This window comes from Apostichopus japonicus, chromosome 16, assembly GCF_037975245.1.
Source record: "Apostichopus japonicus isolate 1M-3 chromosome 16, ASM3797524v1, whole genome shotgun sequence".
Classification (NCBI taxonomy): Eukaryota; Metazoa; Echinodermata; class Holothuroidea; order Aspidochirotida; family Stichopodidae; genus Apostichopus; species Apostichopus japonicus.
The window spans coordinates 18,335,970-18,351,153 of NC_092576.1; the positions used below are offsets into that span (position 1 = coordinate 18,335,970).

At 36.8% G+C, this 15,184-nt stretch overlaps 1 protein-coding gene across 3 annotated transcripts in view; it reads right to left on the minus strand.

The window, feature by feature from the left end:
* LOC139982710 (uncharacterized) overlaps positions 1 to 15,184 on the minus strand; it is a 239,831-nt gene that overhangs the window by 174,024 nt on the left and 50,623 nt on the right. The window lies entirely within an intron of this gene.

Consider the following 15,184-nt stretch of genomic DNA (forward strand, 5'->3'; position numbering starts at 1 on the left):
TAACTTCTAGCCTAAAACTTGTAAGACCTAGCCTACGTTCGGCTGTAGCCTAGGGCCATAGTCCAAGTCCCAACACTACCTTAGCATTGGGTCAAGGGTAAACTGGTCTGTAGTTTGAGCTACAAATAATACCAACTGCCAAAGATATTAGATTTCAAGTAGGTCAGCTTAACTTCTTAGCCTGTGCATGTATGTATCATATATAGCCTTAGATTGGGCTGGACAATAATGTTACTGTACTTTGCCCTATATCATGACTAGATACTGTAGCAGTTATTCGCGATAATTTACTTTTTTATTGCGCTCTTATCTACCTATTGACATTTGTCACATTTGATGATGACACCTATCCCTAAAGGGTCATTTCCGGCGATATACACTCTTAAAACGACCTAGTCATATTTCCGACCAGAAAGTCTAGTCAAAATAGTTTTAACTAGAAAAGGGTCGGCTTGATTAGATATTCTCGTTACGGTCACTCTGATCTAGTTAATTTAACCAGTTTCGTATCATATCAGCTAACAAGTAACAAGGTATCCATAGTTACAGCTGAGTTTGCGCATTGCCTGTGGAATTCAGACGTTTGTCTTTGACATTCTTTGCGGCGCGCAACCACTGCTCTAGACTACTACACTAAGATAGACAAAAACGAGGACCATTTTGTTTAAAAAAACACTTACAAAATTGGGGTTAACAAAATACATCGACGCATTTAACCGTGAGTGCTACAATATGCTATAAAATGTGCTTAGTATCCTGCAAAGGCAACATTCTGTAAACGTCCGTTCGTTCATGCAAAGGCAACATTCTGTCAACGTCCGTTCGTTCATGCAATGAGGATAGCCGATATAACGTACACCCGTTGAAGTCATGTAGACTAGGCTTAACGTTACTACTACTAGGTAACATCAGTTCAAAGTTGTGTGCATTTTGTTCCAGGGTGTGTTGAGGCTAATGTCGTTTGGTTTACTAAAACACTAAGTGCCTACGCTGTCCGGCCCGGCCTAAGTTATAACTTATAGTTATAGCTAGGCCTAGTAAGTTGTAGGGTGCTCCAAAATTTCGTGAATTGAAGCCACGGATTTAATTGTAACCTCACGGCTCTTTTACCTTATGCCATCGAAGGTCGTTTCTGGGATGTATGGCTAATAAACTGTCACGATTTTGTGTCAAATAACTCTTCTCTGTCAATTTGTGTCCATATAGGCTAGTACAGTTGTCTGTAGTACTAGTACGTAGTAGTACTAGCCTAGGCATAGTTGTACTGAGTACTAGTACTGAGTAGGCCTAGTACTACTACTAGTAAGCGCTTTGAAACGCTGTACTGTATTAAACGCGATATAAGTGTAATTTATTATTAATATTATTACTAGTATAGTAAAGGCTTCATAATTGACGCACCCTCGTAATTGACGCACCTTCAAATATTACTAGCAACGATACAGCAGGCCACCTAAACTTTTTGCAGTCAATCAGAGTTATGCATTTCATGAGCTAGAATCTATTTCAGCTATTTGCTGACCACATTGTGGTTTTTCTTAAGCTTTTAACACCCTCCCCCAAGTTTTGCACGAAGCTAGGTGTGTCAGTGCAATGTGAAAGTGCTTCATGCGCTGCACTATTTGTAGGCACTCTATGTGTAGCTCGTGCTTTGAATTAAAACTGCAATTTGAGTTAGTTTAAACAGTTGATAACATTTAACGTTGCATGTTTGAAGCTAACTACAGTTGTATGTACTTTGTTTTGCAAATTCCAGACGAGGAGAAGCTTTCAGTGGCATTGCAGGTACTTCCACTTCTGTTTCCCGTGGGAACTAATTGTGATGGAGTCGGAAAGAAGTAGAAGAAGCTGAAAGCAACTTTGGCAGATTCAATGCAGTCTTTCGCGCAATGTGAACAGGTAACTACATTAAATCACTTATCCCATTTTCTTAGAACTGGAACAAATACTGCATGAACTTGTGCGTTGAAAGATGTACTAGGGGTGACAGTAACTAATCAGAACTACAATTCCAAGTTAAGGGAAGAAAAGTTTGATGTGTGATTTGTGTGAATGTGTGTGTCCAAAACTCCCCCCAAGCTGAAACCTGGTCAAGTTGGTCGGAATATGCTTTATGATGGACTTTGTGTTAAGATAAATTTCCATGGATATTGTATGAAGAAGGAAAGGTTTTCATGAACTTGCAAAGTCCACAGGTATTTGGACAATCAAGTCTGAATAAAACATATAGTTGTGACTAAGTTTGAAAATCAAATTGTCAAAACTTGTTTTCTTGCTATAATTACAAAAGATTTTTTTTTTATTAAATACAAGTTTCAGTTGGTATAGATTTGAAAATACATCAAGCATACCTGAGCTGAAAAAAGGGTGACTTGAAGTATCTACAGTATAGGATATCTATTGATGGACTTACATTTCAGTTTCAAAGTAATATGAGTTTTAAAAATGGGATCAGATTTTCTTGCCTTTACCCTTTGCTTTGCATGTGAGAAATATTCACAACTATCACTGCATATCTTGTTTATTGTTTTCACTATTTCATCACTGCAGATTGGAACCAACTTGCCAGAATTCCTGGCTAAGGTTAGCCAAACACAACCATTTATTCTAATCATTGGAGAGAACAGAAGGAATCCAGAACAACAGTTTTTAATAGTAGAAAGGATGGCAGTACCAGCTAGTTCTCTTATCAAGGCAGTTGATCTATGTTTCAAAGTGTTTTATGTATTGGACCTTAACTACCCTTGGGTGTCTAATAACGTGTGGGATTTCATTCAAAAGAACATTTACAGGCTGGGCGAAGGGAAAGGGAGGCTAAGGTTAACACCAAGTGTCTTGGCCCTGAAGAATTCTGTATCATGCAGTGCGGAAACTTCAAATGAGATGTAAAAAGAGGGTGCTTAAGGTTCATGTTTATAGTATTGACTGAAAGCATTAATGTTGGAATGCTTACCTTATATTATTTGGTTTTTGTGGGCCAGCATGAAATTTGTATGACTGAGTTTGCTCCAAATATATTTTTTTGTAAAGACCTTACAAAACCAAAATATAATTCTAATAGAGGAGCTGGTTGAGCTCTTTTTCTTCTTTTAATGATACCCAAGACCAAATACTTTACAGGCCATCATACCTCAGAAACTTCACTTGGTTTTGACAAGCTTGGAATCGCCTAATATTTTGGAGGTTTATGTGATTTGTGCAATAATTTCAATTTAGTTAAATATGTTTGAAATAATATTAAGAAATATTATATTAATGGAAAAGTATTTCAAAATTTACAAATATTATTCAGACTGACCAAGATCCAGCAGAAGCTTAATAAATTTTAAATGGTTTAGAAAAAATGATTTCAGACTCGAAATGTGAAATTTGTTGTATGTGTACATAACCCATCATGTCGTAGCATTTTTTTGCCCCCCCCCCCCGACCTTACCAGGACGGCTTGATATGGAATTTTGCAGCAGGCCATTAAACCTTGAGAGAAAAACCAAAAACATATACTAACTATCACAGTAAATGTAATGATAGAGTCTTTGAACGCTGTGTATATCTTACCATAGGTGACTGGAATCATGCGCCCAACTGAAAATTGAGCCACAAAATGTGCTTGTACGTTTTATGAACTTCATTCAACATTAATTCTGGATACAGAAAGTATTTAATTTTAAATTCCAATGGCATTTAGAATGTCTGCATTGATGGGTCTTGCTTTCCTTATATATAAATTTACCCTATTTTATAGGTCTGCCCCTGACTTTTTTTTAGAGTCAAGTAAAAAAAACACCGGCCTCGAAGGCCTATTTAAGAAGGCAATGATCTGGTCAATTTTGATTAGTATGTAGTCAAAATGATGAGATGTTTCTGGTCAATTTAGAACAAGTTTTTCTAGTCACTTAAAATGACCAGATGTCTCTAGTCAAAATGACGAGGATCTCATAAAGTCATATTTTACATGGTAATCTGGTCAAATTTGACTAGATTCTAGTTAGAAATGACTAGGTATTTTTAAAAGTGTAGGGAGTATCTTTACTCAAAAGATTTCTGTACGCTCTTCGCCAACCTGTGGTGGCGCTCCGCTTAGATAAATTCGAAAGCGCCCATTCTCGCCCCTCTGACCAATACCCCTAGCTACGCCACTGGCTCTCAATCTTCTTCCCCGTCAATCCGTCTAGTGTGCCCCCCATTCCCCAACCGAACCTCGTATGTTACAGAAATATCTAATGATTAGAGACACTTATTCTAATGTTAAATCAGCAAATAGCAAGCAATAATGATTTTTTTTTTAAATTTCTCAGTTAAACCGTCATTTGACTTTAATCCTACACTCCCTGATACTCTTCCATCCCAATGTAGGAAACTTCATCGTTACACGCAGCACGCAACGATCTTTGTTTGTCTTAAGTGATCCTTACTGAGTCCTTCAACTTAAAAACATACATATTTTGTTCCAAATAGATTAGTGAAAGTTACACAGTTTTAAGTAATACATAGAACTTCTTCTTTTTAAAGCATCGTATTATCGGCGTTTTTTTTTTTTATCTTCCGATAAGCGTAACTTAGGGTTGAAAGAAATCAGTGAGAGCAGGCAGTAATGATATAAACTTACATATATATATATTTTCAAATCTCTAATTGAACGAATTATCAGCCCCCTGGTTACATCGTCATTTATCCCTCCCCATCCTGCCCTACCCTTCTTCACCTCACACACTCCGCTTTATAGGGTTAAAAGCCTCAGCGAGAGCAGGCAGTAATGAAATTTACTTACATTAATGATTTTTTTTAAATCTCATTTAGGACAAATTATTAGGTCCCCCTGGTAACAAAATTTACCCCCCATTCTCCCCTTCCCTTCCTCACAATCACCGCTTCTCTTACACTTAATATATGAGATATCCTCGCAAAGCGTGATGATCTAGGTCCTTCATTTATCTAATGCATGAGAGGAACTCGAAACTTTCTTCCTTATCCGCATATTCCAAGCTTTCTCCAAGATAAGAGTTACAGTACCAATTACCCAGATTTTTTTCTTTTAAATAGCCTCCCTCCTCATAAAACGTGATGATCTATGTCTCTCATTAATCTAAAGCATGGATGAACTACCAACTTTAAGCCTTTTACAAAGTTCTTCCACAAAAGAGCTACAGAACCTACTGCACACAAATTATGTAAATGTCACCTAACGGCATCCACATGGACATCGTTTTTTGGTCCACATTTGAGTTTCCATCATATCTTTAATGTGCTTTACATACATATCTTTTATTGTGATTGTTATGATGACCAAATCTAAGGACTTTTGAGTCGAATTATTGTATCCAGTGGAATTGTCTCGCTAAGATATAAAAGGATAAATTTACCGTACGTTTTCACGGTAGGCCCCATTGTTCAAGGTCAATGCACGACTATAACATTAGGTCCACTAAGTGCGGATATTGGTCTCCATTTGCCACTATTGCAGTAAACCCAACCGAGCAACGTATCTACGGTTTCTCTTAAAAGACAATATTATTATCAAATTCGAAAAAAAAATTTTAGTCTCTTTTGGTGTCATTTTAAAAGTATTTCTGATAACATTGCGTACAGAATTCTTTTATATGAGAAAGGTACATATGAGAAACATGACAACGACCGTGATAAAACCAATTTCAAGATTACTAGCGATCAATTCGCTCAATTTGTTTCAAAAAATGTGTAAAAGTGATATGAATTCCTCCTCATTCAATCTTTTTATTTGAGCATGTTGAACGCTTGCGATAACATGTCATTACGAATCATTGCAGACGCTCACCCGAACCGTTAAAAAATACAGCCCCTCTCCCCCCCCCCCTTCTCTTCCTACACTGAGCTCCCAACGTGGCGGAGCGTCAATACAGTCAGGGGCGGATGCCCCCCCCCCTAACTCAAATGGACTGCTGGCGCCCTGTTCAGCTATTTATCACTTTTTTACTTATTCGCGATTGTTGACTTTTTTTATGGCGCTCTCATCACCTATTGACATTTGTCACATTTTGTTGGCGATGACACCTATTTATTCTTCGTTTATCTGCAAATTAGCAAGCCCCGGAAAGGGTCATTTCCCGCCATATAGGGAGTATCTTTACTCAAAATATTTTTGTACGCTCTACGCCAACCTGTGGTGGAGCTCCGCTTAGATAAAGTCGAAAGCGCCCATACAGACCATTCTCACCCCCTCTAACCAATACCCCTAGCTCCGCCACGATAACAGGAGTGACTTTACATATGTTATTGGTAGGAAATTGCAGGAATTATTGGAATCCTCAATGAAACTGTACGTAGGTAGTCTTGTTTGCGTGGAGATTGAGTTGTGTAGGTGTTACACAAAAATGTAGATATGCTTTCTTTATTCTTGTGGAAAGCCGCTTTCACTTTGATATCAGATAAACCTGTGTTACATGCAGTGACGTAGCCAGGATTTTTTCAGTGAAGGGGATGGGCGCTTGGGGGGGGGGGGCTTGACCAATTCCTGGGAGGGCGTCTTGTTACTACTTGAGTGGAGTGCCACCATGGGTTGGCGCTCAGCGTACTGGAAATTTTCAGCTATAAAGACCTCCTAGATCGTTGGAAATGAAACTTCCCAGACCTTGTAAGCTGCTCTAAAGTTTCACAACATCCTTTATTTTGAGATCCCCATGTCTTGATATGGTCATCAAAGAGTGTAGAGAAATAAAAGAAAAAAAACAATCTGGTAAGTTGCTTTCAAATATCATGACATATCTCGGCCTACGGGCTATGTCACGCCAGGTTTTTCAGCAACTATAGCCTACTGCCGGTCCGCGGTCGAAGGGTCGTTCGTGAGTGGTCATCATGGAGATTCGATACCATGCAGACCACTGAATGTTATATTTTTCGCACATGTAATTTTTTCGACACCCAAAATCCCAGTGGGAGGGCGACTTAAGGGCGACAAGCTTTCATGGGGCTGTCGCCCCCCCCCCCCTCCCCGTGGCTACACTACTGGGTACATGGTGCCGAAGCAAATATCTTCAAAGTACTGTCTCCAACTTCCAATTGTTTCAAGCTACTTTGTGACCAAAAAAAAGTAATCAAGATGAAGTTGCAGATCTGAAAGGACCAGTAATTTTACTAGGAAACCGTTCGACCAAACCTTTGAAGTAGGATAGCATTACACAGTATTTGAATTCTTCATCGATCGGCTTAAATTCTTAGCTTTATTCGTTGTATATCCATCTCTAGATAACACATCCCGGATTCTACAAGGCTTTGTATTAAATTAGCTGAAACTCTATAGACCAGTCTTGCAAGGTTTAAAGAAATGGCTCCTTACATAGTTGGCATGATTCAAATTCATCCAGTGCAAATTCATCCAGATGCAAATTTATCAATATTGGTCGAGAACTTGCTAGAACATTCAGTAAGTATATTCAAATTTACACAGTTGGCAATGAGGTGCCACATTAATCTCATATCAAACGACAGGGAGATGGGTTAAACAAATCTCCCAAACCTGTACATCTATGTTACCCTAACCTACAGCGAAAGTTTAGTGCAATGAATGAAATTCAAATTCAACCAAAGCTAGTCATGTTTGTCAACAATAGCGATAACTGGAATTTTGCATCAAAGGAAAACCCTATTTCTCACCAGGTAAGTCATAACAGTGAGCTGTCTGAATTAGCATCTTTAGATCGAATATGGGTTTGCTGAGTTAAGCAGCAATATGTTCGAAGTACAAGGACCAACCAATGAGCACAATTTTAACATAAGAGGCAGAGATAAGACACTATACCAGAAATCATTGTCTTCTTCAAGTTTATTACTGATAAATGCAAATATTTCCATTAAAAATCAATATGAAATTTCATGTTACTTTCAAAAATATATAAACAAAGCAACTTCTACAACTTCAGCTCATTCACATCCATGCTATCAGCTAGAAAATTTACCATGAGACACATTTTCTATAAAGCATTGATGTGAATACCACTGACATAACTTGCGCTATTCAAATGGATAAAGGACTTGGTCAAATCATAAATAAGGCTCTGCCCCATATATTGCACATGTACAAAAAGGGTTACTGCTGTACATGCAATATTTTTTTGATGGGGGAGAAGGGGAAATGTGGTAACATGTTGAAAAGACCACATCTTTTAATTTGTCATTTTTCTTTTGAACATATGCAAATGCCAGAAATGAAAGCACTTCGAAATTTCTGAAAGAGATAGGCAGTTGCTTTGAAATCTGCACCACTGTAAATATTGTTGAGGAGTGGAGTTCTGCAAATCTCTTGATAGTAAAGTAATAAATTTTTCTTTTACTGTTTGTTAAACAGCTCCTAGCAGTAATATGTATTTACACGACATTGTATCTGAGGTTCATTATGTAACCGGTGTTTTCTACATACAGTCAAATTAAAAACCAATGTTAAACTTGTTCACCTGCAATGGTCTAAATTCAGAAAGTACATCAATATCATACCTCTTTTGCATTTTGTATAACGGTACTGAATTTGAAGTGTATTATATTTATCAATGAATATAGCAATGTTTTGGGTAAAAGCAATTAAGGCATACACTTGAACTTCATGTTTTCCTTGCATTGTTTGCTACTTCCTCCTATCTAGATTCAAAAGGGAAATACAGATAAATGCTCAATACCTCAAACAACATTATCTAACCTTGTTTCCCACAAAAATGTTCTGTTCCATTTCCTGAAAACTACTCGGGATAAATGGATGGAGTGGGGGGAGTTGGACGGGTAGGGAAACTAAATATTTGACAGATGTTGTATTTGACAATAAAATTCACCTTCCCAAGAAAGCAATACAGTTCTTTAAGTGGCATTTTATGAAGGACCTACACTATGTAACGATAGCAGAATTGGTCATTGCCTCCTGCTGAAATGTGCAATAAAGACTCGCAGTATTGGAATGTTCATCAGATTCCACATTTTATAAAAACGTCTGTGTTTATTGAAACTTTCCTAGGATGTTGCCAACAAGATACAGTTGAAATCTACTGTACCTTGTTGTCAAAGGTGGAGCTCATAAAAAGTCCTATCAACTAGTCTTATTCAAGCAGTGGCAACATATGGGGAAAAAAGAAAAGCAAAATATGGTACAATTTTGTTAATATTATTTTGAACTATTTATCCCAACATTCTATCCTCCTTTAAAGACTTTTGCAAGCTTGTAAACCAGTTACAGCACTCATGCAACATGATATGACAAAAGTTCATATGCCAGAACATGAAACTAGCAATTTGGAGTAAATTTGTTAAAAGAATGATGAAGTTAATACACTGCAATATTGAATTGGGCTCAAAAGAGCTTAAGAAGTCTTTTGAGGTACATAACTTGTTCTGATAAATAAATTAATTGCCCTAAGATTCAGCCATTAAAGCAGCTACTAGTCAGATACTAGATAGTATGGGATCATGAAGGTTTTCAGATTTTACCTATATTGGCCTCAAATATCCTTTGACTTGGCTAAACGCATTAGCGTCAACTCAGCACATGATACACCTGCATACAAACTTCCATTCATCATTCCAATATTGAATTATCATATTAACAGGGCTTTCAGTTTCAGATATCTAGTTATATCACATGGGCCTCTGCTATACTGAACACATTTATAGAATAGTACTCAATGTCAGAAACCTATATGCACTGCATATAACTACCAACTTTTCCTGGTTGAGTTAGATGCTCTATGTTACTCTTCTGACCTTGAGTAGACTTTGACCCTCAATGACACCAACACCTACTGAAAATTCCAGTATAAATGTACAATTAATGAAATGATTCAGAAAATACTTTAACAGAAAGAAAAACTATTATAAACACTTCTGTTCATACCGACCTCAGCATAAACAATTTAGAGACCAAGAACATATGATATATTAACTATTTGCTAACATTTCTTCCTTCTACTTGCAATTTTGAGAGAACAATTAGCAAAATTGATACTGGCAAATGTAACATGGCAACAATAGCACTAATTCACAAATGATGATGACATCAGAAAAAGAAGCAATCATGGAAATGATGATGATTTGAAAATATTAATGAGCAATCCTAAATGTAACTAGAATATCACTTTTAGTAGAGCAGGGTTCTAACAAGCCAGTTTTAACCTGGCGGTGGTCGTGTTTTGAATATGATTTTGCCTCTCCCTGCATGGTTTGAAAGTTGAGCGCCCGGTCTGAACATTTGTGAACCAGGAAGAGCTTGCTGCCACTTATCTGGTCCGAAAAAATGATAGCATGAGGTAAATTTCCTCCTGGGTGCATAATTATCATAACAATTCAAGAATTTTTACCAAAGGTGATCATATTTGAATATCTGGAGTCGGCTCGGACTTGAGGGGTCTTGGATTTGGCTTAGACCAAGTGGGCTCGGACTTGGCTCAGACTCTGGCTAATTGGACTCGACTACAGCTCTGCCATAAATATAAAGAGATAATGGATTGTTAATAATTTATTATATAATGTTAAGACGGTAGAGACTTAGAGAGTTAACTCCTAAATGTAATGGACAGCATTAAACTTTTCGTTTCACTAACAAAAGGATTCTCAAATACAGTACTAGCAACATTACAGCTGGAATAATGGATCACCAATACGATGCTGTGAAGAAAGGAGTTTAATAAAGAGCATCCCTCAATGTAATGACTAGAATGAAACTCTTAGTTTCACTAACAAAAGGATACCACATGTAGTACCAACAAGAGGGATGCCCATTATATTGAGGGTCCACTAGACTTACGGTTTGCTTGACCCAACACCCCCATTGTGGGAAGCATTATTGAGCGTCTAGTTAGCATTTATTGGGTAACTGAAGTATTGAAGGACCTTGGTGTCTCCCCTCCCAGCAGTTTTATAACATTTATGAACCAGGAAGAGCTGACTGCCACTTATCTGGTCCGACAAAATTATAGGATGAGGTAAATTTCCTCCTGGGTGCATAATTATCATAACAGTTCAAGAATTTTTACCAAAGGTGATCTTTGCTTTCTGGAGTCGGTTCGGACTTGAGGGGTCTTGGATTTGGCTCAGACCAAGTGGACTCGGACTTGGATCGGACTCTGGCTAATTGGACTTGACTAGAGCTCTGCCATAAATATAAAGAGATAATGGATTGTTAATAATTTATTATATGATGTTGTGAAGGTAGAGACTTAGAGAGTACTCCTAAATGTAATGGATAGCATTAAACTCTTCGTTTCACTAACAAAAGGATTCTCAAATACAGTACTAGCAACATTACAACTAAAACAGTTGATTACCAATACGCTACAGTGAAGTAAGGGAGTTTAATAAAGAGCATCCCTCAATGTAATGACTAGGATGAAACTCTTAGTTTCACTAACAAAAGGATTCCCAAATACAGTACTAGCAACATTACAACTAGACCAGTTGATTACCAATACGCTACAGTGAAGTAAGGGAGTTTAATAAAAAGCATCCCTCAATGTAATGACTAGGATGAAACTATTAATTCACTAACAAAAGTATACCACATGCAGTACCAACAGGGGGGTTGGGGGGAGGATGCATTGAGGGTCCACTAGACTTAAGGTTTCGAGACCCAACATCCCCATTGTGGGACGCATTATTGGGCATCTAGTGAGCATTTATTGGGTAACTGAAGTATTGAAGGACCTCGGTGTCTCCCCTTCCAGCAGTTTTACAACTGGAATAATGGATTGGTGAAACAATGTTTTATTTGATACAGTGAAGTAAGGGAGTTACATGAATAATAGTAAATGCAATGAATATGATTAATATCTTAGTTTTACTAACGAAAATTATTCTCAAATACAGCAACATAAGAATTTGGATAAATGGATTATTAATAATGTATTTTATGATGCTGTGAAGGAAGAAATTCATTAACAAATTTTAATTTGTATGCATGTCATATACCTGTCCAGAAACTAAAAAGAAAAAATCAAACTCATAGAATGCACCGTACCTGGCTCCAAGCAATGACATATAAATCTAGTCCTCATTGTATCTACAGAAGCTGTTTGTCCAATTTTAATTGAAAGCCTTTCCTTTCATTGAAAATTTTGATCTTCAGTAAAAATATTCTCTGTCTGCAGATCTTATTGATGACAGTACTTCCTTCTCTTGTGGAGAAATTCCATCAGCTCTTGTTAACCTACAACAAACCAAAACAACATATCAATCATATGTCAAAGTTTCACTGAAGTACATTCCATGTAAATATTTTTCAAAGCCTCACATTTTGATATTGACATTGTTGCAAAAGGTGCAAATAAACACATCATAATCAAGGTTAAAATGTGATGGTGTGTTAACACCTCAAGTCTTTGCTTCACAATCCTACCTACAATTCATTCAAGCCTGCCAGGTTTACAGTACATTTGGTTTTCAAAGACTACACATAAAGTTTTTCACAGTTCTCAATAGTGTTTTTGCTGTATATTATTAAGATACAATAAGTTGTACATGCAGCCTACACATATACAGTAGCCTATACGTCAGATTGACAAATTCATAAAATAAAACTTATTACATAATAGAAAACATGTGCAGTGCAGTTTGCATAATGGTGATCTATTTATACACCCAACCAGCTAGTATCGGATCATAGCAACATGTTACCGCATGTATGCATTTAAGTATTTTGTCCCACAGCACAGTGCTAACATCATGCATGGGAGATGTTATTGTTCCATAACATTTCTGATCATAATAGCCTGTTTGTGCAGGGAGTTGTTATGGAACAACTCCCTGGTTTGTGCTATGGACATGAGAACTATCTAGTGCCTGTTGAACATTAGTCTTGTGCATTTTCATGTTACCGACTACACCAAATTACTGCAAACAGATGGTCATTTTAAAAGTATGAAAACTGAATACAATAAATTAACAGCTTTCTATTTGGACATGATACCCAATATGAAACTACTTTTGTTGCACATATGTATGCTGGTTTTTATCATAAATTATCTTTATAGGAGCCATGATTTTTTTTATGAAATTGGTCTGGATTCCCTTGGCATTAAAACCTGATTGAAATTTAACTTCTGTGATTGTACTAATATGTGAGACCATTGATAAACCTAATTAATAGCTTTTAAAGATGAAGAAACTGATAACATTGGAACAATTTCATAACTCATTAGTGTGAGCAAGTGTGAACCCAATTCAAGGTTTAATGAGGTACTGTTTAGTTCCTTATAATGCATAGCTGGTGGTTTTCGACATCCTCTTATTCGATCAAATAATGTTACCTGTACATTGAATTTTAACACTTGTATCTTTCTATTGACCTGTGTTTATTTTGTTATGAGACTCGGTAAAACTGGATCAAACCTAGAAATTTTGGACAAGGAATTTGCTCTTTTCACAGAAACTCCTAAGTGCTCTAGTGACCGTAGGTCACCCTGTAACGGCATTGTGGGACTTTGAGGAAAACTTATGATCAAGCTATCACTTCAACATTATTAACACTACCCCCATCATAATGTTAATATCAAAATGCCTAAATTAATTAGCCACGATTGCCTTCTTAATCTCATATGCATACTCAATTGTTTACCTTTAGCCGTGATTCACCCCATACAGTAGGTGCAGGGAAACTTAACTCATGTTACCAAAAACACCCCCATCACAATGTTAATATCAAAATGCCTAAATTAATTAGCCACGATTGCCTTCTTAATCTGATATGCATACTCAATTGTTTACCTTAGGCCGTGATTCACCCCATACAGTAGGTACAGGGAAACTAAACTCATGTTACAAAAAATTGCTGTACACTGCTACACTGAGGATCTGTGTGACTTAGTTCTCTGAAGCAGAACCAATGACACACCACTACTAAGCACGTGGCTAAGTGATGCACACTAACATGTACAGTACTGTACAGACGATATATATTGTGGGCATGAATATTGAACAGAGACAGCAAATCTTTCCACATTTTTAACTTTTGTAACTCGTTTATGAAATATGGAATCTATCAGGCCCTTTCTTTTACTGTAGTGTTCCGTTTGCTTGTGTATCTCTTGTTGTGGAGTTGTAACTTTCTGAAGGCCTTATTTTATGGCAGAGAGATTGAGACATACCCAAAGCTTTACATTTTGTTAAATGGATTTAAATTGCATTGTAAGAATGCAAGTTCTTTCAGACCTGTAATTTGAAGCATTTGTCGAAAATGCAAAATTTGTAGGTTGGTCAGTCTGTTAAGTATAAACATTAATTGATTTATCACATTTTATATTACTAGTATCTGTAATACTAGTAGGCCTAATTTAGGACTAACGTTAGGCCTAGTCTACTATATATAACTTAAATTAAGTCTAACCATGGTCAAACTTTATTTGTGTTCAGTATGAAGGTATTTACTCTAAACGTTATTAATATGTCCGGAACTCTTTTAAGGAATTTACTAACAATGCGAATACTCCACTAACTTTTCAAAGCCAACTTCAAATGGGCAACGTTAACGGTAACCCGCGGCACTTTCCTTTGTAGACTACCTGGCTAGGCCCACATACAGTAACGTTGAATGTAGGCTATTGTGATAGCAACGATACGATCCGATCGACTGCCCTGTCACCGAACACAGAAAGAACTGCTATGAATGGGGGGCGTTGTTTCGTTACGTGTAAATTTGCCAGTTAAAATAGAAACTCTTATTTTCTTAAATATCCCAAATTAATGGAAGAACACGTACAAACGCAAAGATTTCAGTGTAATTAGAAGAACTTTTAAGTTTCGGAACAATATATAGCCGCATTTGGTCAAAATCGAAGTGTAAAGTTGGGATCAACATATATACCATGTACGTAATTCTGTTATATACCCTTCGGAATTTACCTCCACTTTTAAGGGGAACTTCTACCCTTTTAATGAACGATTTTTTTTCTAGTAACTTCGGAATGGAAAAGTTAATGAGGTTTTCTCTTAACTCGATATGATCATTCCTCAAATGAAGTGAAATTGATTGAACAAGAAGACCCTAGACTTACGTTTACCTGATGTCAGGTAAACGTATCCCCAAGACAAACCTTAGTCCCAGCTATAATGCAATGAAATAGACTCAAATATCAATGTGTATATATAAATATATATATATATATATATATATTTGTTAATGAAATGGTGGTAAACGACAAAGGCAAATGTAATAATATTTTACACCCCCCCCAAAAAAAGTGTT